Below are 14124 nucleotides of genomic sequence, written 5' to 3'. Positions count from 1 at the left end.
ACTTAACTTAGCATAACTTTGGTGTTGAGTGTTTCCCTGAGTAGAGATAATTTAGGCAGCCTAGCATGAAGAGCATAAGTTAGTTAAAAAATATGGGCTGAAGAATGGTTGATTTTTCAAAGCTATGAGACATTCAGTTGCAATTTATTATACCATGTGAGATGAAAATGTCAATAAAGCAATTTGAAAAGTGTAGTTGCTTATAAATTTTAAGTGCCACCTTTACCGAGCAGCGTAATATAACTTACAGTGAACCACAGTGAACCCCCTGTATTCGGGGGATGTGTACCAGATCCACCTGCAAATAGCTAGAATCCACAAATACTTAGAAATCCCTCAAAAAATGCTTATAAATAACTGCCTATCTTGAAAGTTCAAATACTAAATGTTTACTTGAAGAACCATCTTACATAAAAAATACCTTAAATTAGTAAGTTAATAGTTTTTTTTTATTTAGTAATGAAAATAACATCAAAATGAGTATTGTAAATCTCTTAAATCTATAAATGTAAGTGCTGAGAGAGGGTTGAATAAGAATACGGAGTGTAATGAAGAAGAAAAGGAGAATTTTAGTAGTCTAGTAGGCCAACTAGGATGATTATGCACTAATTCAAGACATGACTTGTCATATGATGTATTGGAACTTAGCTGTAAAATAAATAACCCTAAAGTAAAAGACCTGATTGAGGCAAACAAATGTCAAAAAAAAGCCTGTACCTTTGAGAGCTGTATGTACTTTCCAGGAATGGAAGACAGTTTAAAGTTTAAGTTGGTTGTGCACCATGATGCTTCTTATGCCAATCTCCCCAATGGATTTAGTAGTGCTTGGGGCTTTGTGACTTTCTTAGTGGGTGAAAATGGAAACTGTTGTCCATTATACCGAGAGTCAAAAAAATAAAAAGGGTTGTAAAAAGCCCTTTTGCTGCAGAAACACTGACATAGCTATTCCCAAAGAATTGGATCAGAATGAAGAGTTCAAGATATTTTGGTTAGATTCAAAATTACAGTTGGCTGATGCATTAACCAAAAACAGGGTAAATTCTTTGAGAATTGCTCGTGTTTGAGAGTGGATCCCTGAAATCTTAAATATATTTTGTTAGTAGATAATTTTTTTTTTTTTTATGCCATATAATGCTTGTTGCTTTGGAGGTGGATTTCTTTTGTTTTCTTTCAAAAGAGAGGGAATATGTTAACTCTGTTGAGAATGTTTGCATATGACGTTGCGCTTTGCACTTGCCATTCGCTCGTGAGGCTTCTTTATGTTTATGTCATAAGTGGCAAGGGTAGCTAAGCGTAATGATGTAGGCGCTTGTCAGGTTGGTTCTCAGAGGTAAATAAAGTAAGTTTTTTGTGTCTGCCTCTGCTTGATCCTGCCACTCTGGTCTACATGATCAACACATAAGGCATAAACAGAATGAAGTTGTTTGCAGAGTTGTTCCTGGTATTCCTGTTAATGGGCAGGACTGGTCACCTGCACTAAACTTGAAGCGTTACCCACCAAGTTTTTAATTTAAGCTGGTGTGTGTGATCGAACATAACTATGTGATTACTTGGTAAGCATATTGTATAAAACTTTATCATAGAAATAGTTTTTCACCAGAATATTGTTGCTTGGGGTTAAAAAGTAAGTCTAACATGTTTGTCTAGGACTAGGGCTTGCAATTTACTGAAAAATTGTTTTGGCAAATTTGTAAGTGAACCCACTACTGTGTTTTATGTTGAATGCCTTTCAAGTAGGACATGAGTTTTTTCTGTGTAAGTGGCATTTTACAAAAAATGAATTGTTCATACGTGGAACAAACCCTCGGTCTTAACAATAGGATAATCTTCTTGTGCCAGCTGGAAGCTGGTTAAAACAATAAAACATTGTAAAGCAAGGAATCCATGGCATCTGGTAACTGGTGCGTATACGAAGGTGGAAACTGGTCACTGACCAGGCTCGGAACCTCGTGATGGGTCATATTTTCTTTGACTGCCTTAGAGAGTAGTTGCTTTTGCTCTCCTCCCAAGCCAGTTGTTTTGTTTTCCCACGATTCCTTTTGTGTGTGTGTATTTGTGTGTGATTTGTTATCATGGAGTCCTCCAACTCATCAAGGTCTCGCCAGTGCTTGTGCCTGGGCGTTGGGGGTATTCTGTGCTCCAAATTTTTGGCTGCTTCTATTACAGATCCCCATACGACATGCAGTATCCTTGCACAGAATTATGTTTGTGGCCTGAGTCACAGTGGAGGGCGTTTTGTAATTACAAGATAGGGAGCATTGAAGAGTTTCTACTAGTCCTTCTTGGGAAGGTTACTCACCTCCTCGTTTGGACGTTTCAGCATCCCCATCTTCCAGAATCATTCCCCCTGCTTTGGTTGTACCCCTGTCTCTTTCCTTTTCTTCGATCAATTCGTCGTTGGAAGTAACGGGAGTTGCAGAGGATGAGATTATGTGTAATGTAGCGCCCTCTCTCTCTCAGGATCTAATGTTCTTCCTAGAGGTGGCTATGCCTTCTGTTTTGTTTATTTCAGATTCCCCCTCCTTGGGATGGGACTTTTCTGGTCGCATTTCTTGGAAGGGGGTTGCGGTAAGGCCCCAAGCTTGGGCCCCATTGGGGCAGGGGTTCTCTCTCTTTCTTCTCTCTCTCCTCTTCTCTTCTCTCTCTCTCTCTCTCTCCTTCTCTCCTCCCCTCCCCCCCCCCCCAACCCCCCAAACCACCCAACCACCCCACCACCAACCACCAACAAAAGGGGCTCGTCGCCCAGCCTTGCCCATGGGCCCCAGTTGGTCTCTCTCTCTTCTTCTCCTCCTCTTCTCTCTTCTTCCTCTCTCTCTCTATCTCTCTCTCTCTCTCTCTCTATCTCTCTCTCTCTCTCCTCATCACCACCACCCAGGCCTACATTACTATGGATCTCGGGTGTTGCCTCCTAGCGGGACGCCTGTATCAACGTCGACGCTTGCAGGGTCGCCCTTTAAAGCTATGTTCGAGAAAAGCAAGAAACGCTGTAGAGGGAGGAAGCTATCTCTCTCTCTCTCTCTCTCTCTCTCTCTCTCTCTCTCTCTCATCTCCTGCTTCTTCGCCTCCGTCTCCTCCTCGCCCTTGAGTCAAACTGAGAATTACAGGCTTTGTGGCATCGTCTTTTGTGAGAGAGAGGAATGCATTGCTGTCTTCTCTACACGGCCGTGTCTCCCAATTACACATTCGTGTTCGTGACCTTGGGAAGGTTGCTAGCGAGAGGAGTGCTTCGCCGTCTTCTATGCACAGCTCTCTCCCCCCTACGTGTATGTATTCATGACCATGGATGTGTTAAGGGTGAGAGGAGGAGTGCTACACCAACTGCTCTACACGGTCATGCCTCCCCCTTGCACGTACGTGTTCATGACCACGGAGTTGCTAGTGACAAGTGCTTCGATGACTTCTATACATGGCCATGTCTCTCCCTTAGGCGTACGTGTGCTTCGCCATCTGCTCTTCACGGCCGTACCTCCTGCTTATATGTAGTACATGTTTGTGACCATGTTAGGGTTGGTAGTGACATGGTGCTTCGCCGACTTCTGTACATGGCCGTGTCTCTCTCTTACGCATACGTGTTCATGGCAACGAAAGAGTTGCAAGTGGAAAGAGTGCTTTGCCAGCTTCTCTACACGGCTATGGTTTTCTCTCTCACATACGTTTTTGCGATCAAAGAAGTGTTAACCCCTTATATCCACCATCTCCGTCTTCTGTACCTGTTCCAGTCCATTGTAAAGATGATAAGGCTCTGATTAAGAAGTCGAAGGTGCCTGCTATGACAGTGTCTCCTCCACCTTCCAAAGGCTCTTCTATCTGTGGTGCTGCGGTTGATGGTCGAGGAAATGAGGCTGTCTGGTCAATGGACATGTTTCTTGTTCTCCTCCCAAAGACCAGGACCTTAGGGATCGGTCTCCGTCAGGAACTCTTTGGTGTCGTTCCCTATCTCAGATTGTGCTTGTGCGTCATCTCACAGCTGTGTACAGTAATGCCCCGAACTTAGCGAATTCACAATAGCGCAGACTTTTCATTGGAACCTAATTAATTATCATACGCGAGTTCACAACACAGGTATTCTCCTACTAACGATGGGGTTTGGTTACGAAAAATCTATCGTATGTCAAAAAAATCATATCTTGAATATAGCCTAGCCTACACTAGGGTTATCAGTACCATATTTACATATAGGGGAGCTACCCTACACTACTCAGTATACTTATGCATATGCATCATAGAAATGATTAATTTCAGCTACTTCTGTAGGTTCAATGCATAATGGGTCATGATAATTCATTACTAAGTGAAATTGAATAACATTAACAAGTTAGCCTAGCATATACAGTAGTGCCTCAGGATACAAAATTAATATGTCCGAAGCAGCCTTCGTAACCTGATTTTTTCGAATCTCAAACCATCTTTTACATGTAAATTGCCTAATTCGCTCCAAGCCCTACAAAAACACCACAGTAAATTTTATATTAAAGCCAAATTGACCAATAAACAATGAAATACAACAAATTGGACCATTCAATACTTAACATAACCTATACTATACCTGTAAATAAAGTGTATTAGTGTACATGGTACAAGAAATACTGTACGTACATGGACATCCATATGTAGTAAAATGTGGAACCTTACCTTTCGAATGAGGCGATCTCTGAAAGTGGTGACAGAGGAGGAGAAATGGCAGAACATGAACACTTAACTTTACGAAACACATTAAAAAATGGCCGAAAACATTATCAATAAACTTTACATTAACAAATGGCAGAAAACATTAACTCTTAACTTTACAAGAAACTTAAAATTATTATTATTATTATTATTATTATTATTTTTTTTTTTTTTACACAAAATTTCAATTTCTTCACCACTTTCAACTTTGTTTTTTTGTATCACTTGGATCTTCTTGTTTGCTTACTATTACTAAAGGCCTCTTTAAAAAATAACTATCCAAGGAAGATTGCTTCTGCCTGCTTTTCACAATGTTCCTGAAACGACTCAGGCAAACATCATCGAACTGCGCAAGCATACGACCTGTGTAAGCCTTTTCGGGGGGTGTCTTTTCTACAAATGATTGCACTTTATGAAAGGCAGCTAGAGCATCTTTAATTTCTGCCGTTGTCATAGGGTCCTCCTCCTCCTCGCTGCTGCTAGAGAACTCTTCTTGAACGGCGTTATGTTGCATGGCCTCCAACTCCTTCAGGCCATCCGTTGTAAGCTCTTGGTGCTCCTTGTGAAGGTCATTGATATCGTCCTCGTCGACGACCAGCCCCATGGACTTGCCGAGTGCAATGATCTCGTCAAGATCTGGTTGCGAAACAGTTTTAGGATCAACTGTTTCTGAATCTGTATCAGCTTTGCCCACATTGAATCCCTCGAAATCTCAGGCGCATACGGCATCAGGCATCAGGCCAGAGTTTCTCCACGAGGAATTCAAGGTTTGCCTCGAAACCTCCTGCCAAGCTTGGTCGATGAGTCGGATGCATATGACAACATCGAAATGCTCCTGCCAAAATTCATGCAAGGTGAGGTTTGTGGTATCGGTGAAGTTGAAACATCTCTTGAAAAGATGTTTCGTATACGGCTTCTTAAAGTTCGACATCATTTGCTGGTCCATGGGCTGGAGGAGAGGGGTGGTGTTAGGTGGAAGATAAAGAACCTTGATGAAAAAATACTCCGCTAGAATATCTTCCTCGAGGCCAGGAGGGTGAGCAGGGGCATTGTGCAACAACAGCAGACATTTCAGAGGGAAGCACTTCTCTTCCAAGAATTTCTTCACTGTCAGGCCGAAACACTGATTTACCCACTCGGTGAACAAAAGTCTCGTTACCCAGGCTTTCGCATTAGCCCTCCACATCACCGGAAGCTTCTCCTTACCACTTTGTGGGCCTTGAAGGCTCGAGGAGTCTTCGAATGATACACAAGTAGGGGCTTGACCTTACAATCCCCACTGGCATTGGAACAAAGTGCGAGCGTGTAAGCCTGTCTTTCATAGGCTTATGCCCGGTTAGCTTCTTCTCTTCCTCCGTGATGTACGTCCGACGAGGCATTTTTTTTTCCAAAAAAGGTCAGTCTTGTCACAGTTGAAAACTTGCTGAGAACTGTAGCCTTCATTGATCGACATCTCGTCGAACGTCTTCATAAAGGCTTCGGCCGCTTTTGTGTCCGAGCTGGCAGCCTCCCCATGCCGCACCACTGAATGGATGCCAGTCCGTTTCTGGAATTAATCAAACCACCCACGAGAAGCCTTGAAGTCTGAGGTTGGCGTCGATGTCCCTTCTCCACCATCTTCGGCCTGGGCAATCAGATCACCGAAAATAGTGCTGGCCTTGTAGCAGATTGCAGTCTCGGTTATCGTATCGCCAGCAATTTCTTTGTCTTTAATCCATACAAGAAGCAGCCTCTCCAACTCATCATGCACGTGGTTCCTCTTGTTGGACAAAATAGTCACGCCCTTGGAAGTGTAGCTGCTTTGATGGCTTCCTTCTGCTTAAGGATGGTGGTTATCGTTGACGGATTTCAGCCGTCTTCCTTAGCGATCACACTCTACCGCATGCCAGCTTCATACTTCTTAATTATCTCCATCTTAGTCTCCATAGAAAGCATTCTCTTCTTTTCATGAACTTAAGCAACATTCTTGGGAACCATGGCTAAATAAGTTAATTAAGTTCACACAGCACAATAAAGTATATGTTCAAGTAGAAAGTGAAATCACTAACATGAATTTACGTTAACTAACAAAATATGTATATGTGAACAAATGAATTCCGCGTACGTATGATAACGCTGATGCAACGAAGTGGCCGAAGGACGTCTTTACGTAGAGGGATGATGGGATAGATGCTGACCAATAGGAGAGCAGGATCTTAAGGCGGTGACTAGCATCAGGAACCAATGGGAGAGCAGGAGGATGGTGGCAAGTCTACTGAGTTAGTGGCGCGCGAGTTTTAAAATTGTTCTGTGCGGTCCGGGCCAATTTTGGACTTTTACAGTAGTACACCCTTTCGTAACCTGAATTATTTTCATATACAGAAGCAAAAAAATCTTCGTCTTTGCTTTCGTAACTTGGATTTTTCGTAAGTAGGGACTTTACTATGTTGAGGTTACACTGTACAATGATAGATACCATGGTAAATCGGACTCCGATTCGGACCAATATTGGCATAATTGAGCGCAATACCTATCAGGCTGCTGATGCCTACATATAATTATGCAATAAAAACATAACTAGTATGCATCTTTTCCGTGAATCTATTAAAGATCATAATTACTCTTATCCTATTATATTGTATGTATTCTCATATTACGCATTTTATCATAAAATACTAACAAAGCGGTCAATGTTTTGGTTTGGAAATCAGCTGATGGTGAATACGAGTTTATTTGGTCATATTTAACTCAATTCAGAGCGAATTGTTTTGCTTCTTGTTAGCATAAAAGAATATCTAAATACTTTACTTACTTGAGACAAGGTCATCTTTTTGTTTGAAGACGTGTTAATTTTAAGTCAAAATATGAATTTAATATGTCTCGTTGAGAACTATTTAAATTATTATTTTCGTTAATAGATTGCTTTGTGAGCTTGTTTATTGTGTAAGGAAAATTATGTGATGCCGTTCGTTATTTTCACTTGATTTCTTTGTAGTACGATCTTTACTGTACGTTATTTATCTTTTATCGACGTGAAAACAGCAGTATACTGTATTCTTTCAAGACCTGAAGTTTTGATTAATATTAATCTCTCTCAACTTTATCTACGGTTGTGTTTGATCAGATAAGTTTACAGGATTTTTATCTTTGTTACTGATGCACAATAACAGTCATTAGCAGCTCGAAAAATGTTCTTTCTTTGTAGTATGATCTTTACTGATGCGTTATTTATCTTTTATCAACGTGAAAACAGCAGTATATTATATTCTTTCAAGGCCTGAAGATTTGATTAAAATTAGTCTCTCTCAACTTTATCTACAATTGTGTTTGATCGGATAAGCTTACAGAATTTTTATCTTTGTTACCAATGCACAATAACAGTCATTAGCAGCTCAAAAAATGTTCTCAGCTTCAGCTACAACTTTGTTTAAATTTAACAGTATGTTTCCTTGCTGATCTTCGATCTATAGTGAACAAAGTTATTACCTAAAAATATATCAGCCCCGTTATACATAACATCATTTATAACATAACTGCGGTAATTGTTTACTATCATACGATGGTTGAAATACAAGCCAAATGGATGTTGTTCCAATTTGGTTGTACTTGGCAAAATGTTGTTTCTCGTTTGGTTGTTCATGGCTGTACACATTTACCAAAAGAGTAAAATGTTAAAAAAAAAAATCATAATTCTCTTATTGCTGTTTTTGTAACTTATTTAACTAGAAGATGGGATAAAGTTAGGCTATTGTAATTTGGTCTCTCTTTTGCTGCCTGGTTGTATGCTGCTGGCCTGCACCTGTTACGACCAAAATTTTAAAATGTTTTCAAAATATTGTCGTTGCAGTATTAATTGCTAACCCCATCGTAAAATCTGATTATCGTGAGACGAATTATCGTAACTCGAACACTACCTGTAGTGCGAACATTTATTAATCCTCCAGAAACACTGCAAAACCCTGCAAAAGTGTTTGTTTAATTTATTGAGTAAATTTTTAAGTTTTAAAGCTTTTCTGTATAAAATATTTATTAAAAATGTATTATTTTTATTTTTGTACATGCATAAATATGATACAAAGGTAAGTATGTAGCACCTACAGTTAGTGCATATACATACTTTTATAAGATGCGATACCCACACACAAAAGTTACTGCACTTTTCAAAGATGATATCCCTTAAGAAACTTTAATTTCTGAAGTACATACTAGTACACTACACTACAATTAATATTAGTTTTCATGCTTGTAAATGTAAAATCAGTATGGAGATTTTGTGTATGCTATTTATATTTTTTGAAAATAATACAAAGGCAGTATGTAATTCAGTGTGTCACTATATAGGAAGTCCATGATCAACTAGTAAAACATATTGGACATAACAGAGTTGTTGTTTTGTGAAAATTACTTTTTTAACCTCGGAGAAAAGTGCCGGTACAATCTGTATGTACTATGTTACGTAAATACAGCACATACAGTGAATGTACTTTCAGAAAATGTGATCCTATTTGCACTTTTTAAAGATGATACCCCTCCAGAGTTTTACCTCGCACGGCGTACATATTTCTTTCTCTAGTTCATAGTTAGCTCTCACTCTAGTTCAGAATTTTAAATTGATTGAATTTTACCTTCACCCTCTGCAATCATTATGTATGTACGTACATGTCTTCTTTATTTTATTGAATTTTGTACCTTCGCTATGACTGACTTTTGAAGTTTACCTAATGACACAAAGAAAACTTTTACTCTTAGGGAAAAAGAACTTTTAAATCAAACTGCAGTAACTTTAATTTCAGTAAAAAGTTATCCTAATAATTAGGGAGCATGATTCGGGTCATATTTAGTGTTCATACTTGAGAAGTAAGCATTTATTAGCGTGTTTAGAGACCATGCTGAACTTAAGCGAAACTTCCCCTTGCACGAGGGTGTCTGGAGTTCGCGGGGTATTACTGTATGTGACTCATCCCATGTCCATGTATGTGATTCGTCGCACAAATGCGTACACTGTTTGGATCGAGACCACATACAAGTTTCTTTGTGTGGCCATGTTCTGGCACCCTATGCATCAGGATCTTTGGTAATTAGGGGTTCCACTCCGACTAGTGGGAGATATGATGCCTGGCTTCCTGGAGAAACCTCTCCATTGCTGTTAGAGAAGGATGAGGATCCTTCCGAGCCCTCTTCTTTGTGTCATTGGTCCCCCTTGCCAGAGCAAGAGGAGGGAGAGAAACAGGAGTTTTTGTCTTCTTTCTCTGAGGTTCTTAATTTCATTCGTAAGTTCAGTAATATTACGGGGAGAACGCAGGCCCAATTTCCTATGACCCCTATGGCCTTATTAGTCCAAGGCAAGATACTAGGGCTTTGTTGGAGCTTCCCTTGTTGGGTCATGCTTATTCTATCTTGCAACATGTTAACACCTTTGTTTTGGACCGAGATGGCTCTCTGCGCTCCAATAGATCCTTGAGGTTCCTTCCTCCTCCTCTTGTGCAGCATAGGAAGTATTATTGCACCAATGTGGTCCAGCTGACATCCTGTCACCTTGATTCGGACATGGTCGGTCCATCTTAAACCTGGGTTGACCCTTTATCAGGTTACGTCTGAGGGACCTTTTTCTTTGCAGGAGGCCTTGGCTATGGAGAGTATGGCTTCTTCCATCTTCCAGACTGTCTCCTGGGTGGACTTATGGCCCACTGGGGTAGCCAGGATGGCTTTGGATAGAGCTGAGGAAGGTTTAGTCAATTTTCCCTCCTTTGTCAGGCTTTTGCAGTTTGGTACTAAGGCTATTTCATATCAAGGCCACCTTAGTGCAACTTTGTGGTCCAACCCTCTTTTGGCCAGGAGGGACCCGGCCTTGTCGAAGGTGGCGGGATCAGTAGATTTGGAGTTCTTATCCCGAAACAGGGATCTTCTTGAGTTGCAGCTTCTTTTCCCAAGAGCTCAATTAGATGATGTGATCACCTGGGGGTGAGTGGAAACCAATTATATGCTTGTACATCAGACAGTATCTTAAGTCGGAGGCTTGTTCTCATCCTCTTCCTCCCCCTCCACAAAGGCAGGCAAGATGATCTTCTCTGTCAAAGTCAAGACAACAACAGCGTCCCTTTCAGTCCTGCCCCTTCAAGGCTAGGAGGGGCTCTAGAGGAAGGGGCAGAGGGGGTTGTCGATAGAGTGGGCGCCCCTCCCTCTCTGTTACCACATGTAGGGGGATGCCTGGCTGGCCATTGGGCCAAGTGGCAGTTACATGGAGCAGAGAAATGTTTAGTAGATGTTCGTCGGGTCGGGTATCTACTACCCTTCAACATCTCTCCCCCTCTCTCAGACAGACCCCTGCTCAATGTGACCTATGCTCATGGCTCACCAAAATACTTAGCCCTGAGGGAGGAAGTGTTGAAGGTGCTGGAAAAGGGGGCGATGGAAGAAGTGCAGCGTCTTTAACCGGGGTTTTACAGTCAGATTTTCCTGGTTCCAAAGGCTGCAGGTGACTGCTGGAAACCAGTAATCAACCTCCCCACTCTGAATCACTTTATAAAGAAGAAGAGGTTCAGGATGGAAATGGCCCGGACAATTTTGGCAGCGATTAGAGACAATGACTTCTTGCTGTCAATAGACTTGAAGGATGCTTGCTTTGATTCCGATCCACCCTTTGTCCAGAAAGTTCCTTCGCTTCAGTTTGGGAGAGCAAGTCTTCCAGTTCAAGGTCCTTTGCTTCGGATTGACTTGGACCCCTCAGGTGTTCACATGTTGTCTTTGCCTTAGTCTTGACAAGGGCTTATGCTCAAGGGAGTCTCCTGTTGAGATACCACAACGACTGGCTGATCTTGGCAAGCTCCAAGAGAAACTACTTCAAGACAGGGATTGCCTTTAGTAGTGAAAATGGAGAAATCGAATCTGGTTCCCAGCCAGAGGGCTCTCTATCTGGGTATGGATATAGATACAGCTTCTCCAGAGAAGAAGCTGGTCCTTCACGGTGGTCTTCACTTTCAGTCTCTACAGTGGAGACTGAAGGACTTCTGGTCTCCGGCGGGGGATTCCCCTTTGCAGAAAGTCCCTCTGTCAGAGAGGGTGAGGAAAGACCTTTGTATGACAGTTGAGTTACACTGGTGGACGATCGACAGTTCGGTGGAGCTCTCCACCAGGTACATTCCAGGCAAGAGGAATGTGGTGGCCGATAAGCCGAGTTGTTGAAACCAAATCCTGGACCCAGAGTGGTCTCTGCATTAGGACGTGGCGGACAGGCTTTTTCACATTTGGGGAAGGCCTATACTAGACCTCTTTGCCTCTCACTTCAACAGGAAGTTAGAGGTTTACTGTTCAGTGGTCTCAGAGGATGCAGAGGATGCCTTACAGCATCCTTGGACAGTCTCGAGGTATACTCCTTCCCTCCATTTTGCCTGATCCGTCAAGTTCTGAACAGAGTAATGAGTTCTCAAAATCTCAGGATGACGTTGGTGGCACCTCTGTGGCCTCAGGTGGAGTGATTCTCAGACCTGTCTCTTGCAGAAAGGTTTCACCATTCAATTAAGTCTGTCTCTTCACGGCTGGAGACTATCAAGTATCTCCGAGTGAGAGGTTTTTCTCAAAAAGCTGCTGGACATCTGTCTAGTAGGTCTCAGGAAATCTTTGTGAGCAGTTTACCAGTGGAAATGGCCCATCAGCAGTTTACTAGGGGAAATGGGCAGTCTATTGTGATTGTTGTCATCGACCGGGTTTCTCTCCACTCGAGAGCTCCTATTCAGTGGATAGCGGATTTTCTGATCTTCCTCAGGTAGGAGAAACCTCTTTCTGTTTCAGCTATCAGAGGCTACAGAGTGGCCTTGGGTTTGTTGTTGCGCCTGAAAGGTGTGGACATCTCTTCATCCTGAGAAGTCTCCTTGTTGTTCAGGAGTTTCGAACAGTCCTGTTCTCTGGGGGAACTCAAGCCTCCTGCGTGGGATCTTTCTCTAGTCCTGAAAAGTCTCACTTGAGCTCCATTTGAGCCCCTTCTTCGGTCATCAGACAGGGATCTGACTCCAAAGACAGTTTTCCTGTTGGCCTTGGCTTCTTTGAAAAGAGTTGGCAAGCTTCAATGCCTATGATATTAAACACACCAGGGTTAGGGGTCTGTGGCTTTCAAATTTGTCCCGGAATTCATGGTGAAGACTCAGAACCCCTCGGTGCATGATGACAGGCTTGCCTCGTTTTCCATTCCCTCACTGAATGACTGTGGACAATGATTCCAAAGAGCTCTTGCTTTTCCCTGTTAGAGCACTTTGATGCTATCTGAAAAGGAGTCATCACCTAAGGCAAAGGCCCCACCGAATCCTTTAGACGAGGAAAGAGTGGAGAATATGCAAAACTCTTTCATAAGTTACGATAGCGTCCAGACAAGTTTTTTTAATATTGTCGGATGCTGCTGAAAACCTGTGACTTAATTCACGAGGGCATTATATCTCGAATATCAAAATTTGATACCAATTACAGAAGATCCGTGTCAATGTAAGAAACTTGTAGTAACTCTGAAGGAAGGATTACTGATTTCGAAATTAAAGTTGCACTTTATTTTATTTAATACAAAAATTAAGATACATACGTAGAATTGTGTGTGAACTGAACACTTTGATACAGGAACTTCTGAAACAAAGATATTTACATAAATGTATCCATTAGAATATAATAAAAAAATACTTTAATCCTTTATCATAACCACAAATCATCACATTTGATTATAACTCAAAGTTGGGCAGGTGGTTCAAATGCAGGTTGTTGTAGGTCTACCACAATTTCTTCCTTCATGCGGACCCCAGCTCGGAGACGCACGTCCACGTGCGGCTAAAAACAAAATGTTTTGTTCCTTGCGCGTCCAGTCCGGTAACGCACCTGTCGCCACGCACACTCGTGCACCGTGTGGGGCCACTTGTGTTTGAACTATGACAGTTGATCGTAACGCACAAAACGTGTAGCCATGTTGGACGCACGCGACGCGCCGGATTCGGTGGGGCCTTAGCCTAAGACTTTTTGCAGTAGACTTTTTGTTAGCAGAGGCCGGTCCAGAAGGAAATGTCCAAGAACATGAGTTCATTCTGGTTATGTGAAATGATTAAACAGGATTACTCCTCACTTGTTAATTCTGTCACTGAGTCTGTGCAGGCTAGAGCACATGACATCAGAGTTATAAGTTCCTTTTCTGTTCATAGAATTTTGAGCACTGGTTCTTGGCTATGTCAGTTCATATTCACTTTCTTTTATCTATGTGACGTTACCCACAGGTCTTTGGGCACTTTTTCCTTGGGTCCGGTGGTGGCTGCCCAGCGTGTAATTCACCCAGTGCCTATATGGGGCCTTTTATCATACCTAAAATGATTGTGTGGAAGAGAGATTGAGTGAGTTGGCTGGCCTCTTTTCTTTTTCCTCTCTTTTTTCCTATGGCTGGGTCGAAGAATAGACACATATGCTGGAACTAGTCTGGTACAAGTGAGTTGGGTTGTCATACTGGTGGTGGGT

The 14124-nt window shown here is 42.0% G+C and overlaps 1 protein-coding gene across 4 annotated transcripts in view; it reads left to right on the top strand.

The window, feature by feature from the left end:
• LOC135198612 (probable ubiquitin carboxyl-terminal hydrolase FAF-X) overlaps positions 1-14124 on the top strand; it is a 506622-nt gene that overhangs the window by 393944 nt on the left and 98554 nt on the right. The gene's annotated exons all lie outside the window — the stretch shown is intronic.

The sequence above is a fragment of the Macrobrachium nipponense genome, chromosome 22 (assembly GCF_015104395.2).
Source record: "Macrobrachium nipponense isolate FS-2020 chromosome 22, ASM1510439v2, whole genome shotgun sequence".
Lineage (NCBI taxonomy): Eukaryota > Metazoa > Arthropoda > Malacostraca > Decapoda > Palaemonidae > Macrobrachium > Macrobrachium nipponense.
This window is presented reverse-complemented; position numbering and strand designations above follow the sequence as displayed.